Source organism: Rattus norvegicus, chromosome 2 (genome assembly GCF_021556685.1).
Source record: "Rattus norvegicus strain SHRSP/BbbUtx chromosome 2, alternate assembly SHRSP_T2T, whole genome shotgun sequence".
NCBI classification, from domain to species: domain Eukaryota; kingdom Metazoa; phylum Chordata; class Mammalia; order Rodentia; family Muridae; genus Rattus; species Rattus norvegicus.
In genome coordinates this window covers 147687216-147690654 of record NC_141535.1, presented here as the reverse complement: position 1 = coordinate 147690654, position 3439 = coordinate 147687216, and positions in this window count along the sequence as shown.

The following is a 3439-nucleotide window of genomic DNA, read 5'->3' as shown; positions in this document are numbered from 1 at the left end:
GGGCTGCCTCATCCGCCTCCGTATGCTCCGGGCGGGGCAGAGAGACATAGCTTACACCCGGAAATCTGGAGAGTTTTTGGCATTACTGCAGCCATTGTTACTGCTATAGCAGTTTCTGCCACTACAGCCATTGCTGCGGCCATATCCCTTACCTCTGTAGTACAGACTGCGACAGCTGTAAATAATTTATCTGCAGGTATTGCACAAGCTTTAGATGTTCAGGGTAATATTAATAGTCAGTTGAAAGCAGGAATTTGCTGCTGTATCAAAAGGTCGATTTGCTCCAGGAACAAGCGGATATTATGATGGAGTTAATGCAATTGGGCTGTGAGTGGAAATATTCAGGATTGTGTGTCACCTCCATACCATTTGTGAATGTCAGTCATGCTGCTCAGATATCCCATATTATATCTCAGTATCTTACAGGAAATTGGTCTCAACATTTTGATGGACTAGTTCAGAAATTGAGACAATCCATCATCCATATCACCTCCACTCAAGTGGATGGTCACCGTGGAAGTGGTGGGAAAGGGGAAGTTTAAAGGTGTCAGCTGGAGCTACCGGATCGCAAAGTCTACTGCAGTATGAAGAGCTCTCCGCAGCCAGACTCAAAGCTAACCAGCCTCTGATTCCTAACAGCTGAAGCTTCTGGACACACAGGCAAGGCAGTGGACCACGACCATAGCAGCACACCACAAAGATGATTCAAGCCAACACAGAACATGTCCTTAGCTGGAGGACTGGCTGATTAGATTGCCGCCGTTGCCTCATGGCTGAAAGAATGGGCTGGACTTGCTGGACTTGCCCTATACCTGATTCTATTAGCGTACTGGCCTTTTGGTGCATGTGCTGTATACAGTTTCATCAGCGTAGAACTCATGCTCATTAATACAGGCTTTTGCAGTGGTGGAGAAGGGACAGTCTCCTCAAGTGTGGCTTGGCATGCTAGAGAAGTAGTCAATGATGGGTAAGACTCCCTGGATGTGTCACCAACCTAAGACAGGGATCAAACCTAAGCTGTTTGTCTCCTGATGACGGGTAAAGGGCATTGCTGCAGAGGGCAACCTAAGACAGGCATTCTCTCTGCCAAAAACATAAAGAAGGGGGAGATGTGGGGGAGCGGGTGTGGCATCAGTCCCAAGATGGTGCCCAGGACTGAAGCTAAGTCTCATGACTAGCACCTGACTTCCTCACACACTGGAAACTAGCCACATCCATTGTGAGAGCTGCACAGGCGCATCATGACTCAAGATCAGGCCATGTGACGTGGACCTATGAACTGAGATTACACAGTCTGGACTGAGGAGGCGGAGTTGAGGGAGGATATAAGGGAGTGTGCTCGGGGACTAGGGGGAGAGAGGAAGGGAAGAAAAGGGAGATTGCTGCTTGCATGCAGAAAGAAAGGTTCCTGAATAAACTGCTTTGAGAAGAACGTCATGGTATCGCTCCTTTCTGCGGGAAGGAAATGGAGGGAACACTGAATTTAGCTTGTTCTCTCTGCAGTCTGTCTTGGTAAAACTGTAAAACTGGCACAGTAAAACTGCCACACACACACACACACACACACACACACACACACACACACACAAACACACACGCACACGTACACACACACAAACACCACACACATCACACACCACACACCACAACATTCCACATCCACCTTTTTTCTCTCTTACTGCTCTTAAGTAGCCTCTCTTCTTTTACGGTTTGTATGTGATTTGGACCTATCCTATCTCTGACTCATCCTGTGAAATCTTTATCAGATTTGTTACTTTGTCTGCCTCAATAACATGTCACTTTAAAACATGGTTGCTTCCTTCTACAAACTAACCTCAGCTTCATTGTTAGGGACTAAATGTGTGTACTAAGAGTGTGTGTGCATTCTAGCCAGGGTTATCTGCCTCTCCACTGGATCATATTTTTAAATGAGTAGCCATGTTGCTGGATTAAAATTCCCCTATTTACCGAGGGCTATCTTTATCTCTGATTACTCTCCTTCCTTCAGTAGCCATCAGCTTTCATATCTCCTCAGCAAGGGGTGGTAACTTGTAAGGCCCTGCCCATCCAGCTGGAGTATGATTCAGCTGGTTTGATCTTCTGAAGGTCTTGTGCATGCAACTACATCTTCTATGAGTTCATCAGTGTGAAGATATTTCTCTGAAGTTATATATGACCTCTGGATCTAGCAGTCTTTCCATTCCTTCTTTCACGTTATCAGGTATACTTTAACCTCAGTGGTTATGTGTTCCAAAAGAGTAAATTCAAGAGTCTTTAACTGCTGTGTCTCTGGTGTCATAATAATGTTTTTATTCACTCCACAGAGTGATTCTTAAATATGATGCATGTGTGAAAAACCAATGAGATGAGAATCTGGAGGCAAGTTGATACCAAAGTAGACTATTCAAAGTTAGTGTGGCTTAACAAGAAAGGAAAGAACAGAAGCATGGTTATATCATACCCTGAAAAATAAGTACTGAGGTAGCTACTTAAGTATTCAAATAAATCTGAGTTGTAACACAGATGTTTCTGTTTTGTACACTGTTGTTTTAGAAAGCATAAGAGTTAAGTGGACTGCATAACTGAGAGGTTCCTACACAATTCTAAATACTTGATCCTTCTCGGTGCTTGTGATTGTGTGCTATTTGAAAGAGGATTAAAGAAATAACACGGGGAATTGGAAGTCTAAGATATAACAGGACTAAAACCAGGCTTTTTCTTGTAACAGGAATTCTGTAGGCTAGAGAAAAATATTAGAAGTGTCAGGAACTCACCTCAGAGAAATCATGAAGTAAATTGGAGGTGGAAAAGGAGATGGATTAAATAGTTGATTTTAAAGACCCTTGTACATTGTCTGTGGACTTACCATTAGGAGAACCTCAAAGATGACCTCTAGATCACTTGTATGTGGTTGACACGATCACTTCAGAAATATGTGATATAGAATATTAGTATCTGTATTAGGAACTTTACTCATCTAATGTCTCACATGCCAAGAGCAGGCTGCTTACAGGTCTCTCAGCTATCATGAAGTTGGATAAATCTAAAGCTGGAAACAGATGTGAGTATTATCAGGTTGTTTCTGAAAGCGAAATGGTACATAGAAACAATAGTGACCAAGAAAATAATCTGCTTGTTTGTAAAATTTCAGAAGTAGCGAAGTGAAACAAAGACCCAGTGATGGTTCAGAGTGGAGTGTGGCACCTGTTGTTCACCTGAGAACAAAGGGAAAGGGTGCTTCATGGAAGTTGGGTTGCATAGTGTTGGAAGTGGTTGAAGGAATATATCTTATGTTGGACTCAGCAGTTAGGAAGTCATTTGTAAACATGGCAGTGGAGAGTTGGGAGTAAGAACTGGAGGTCAGAGATCAAAAAGTGAGCTGCTGTTTCTGAGAATCAGGGGGGATTTCTGGATTCTGGGGTAGCTTATTCTAAATGAG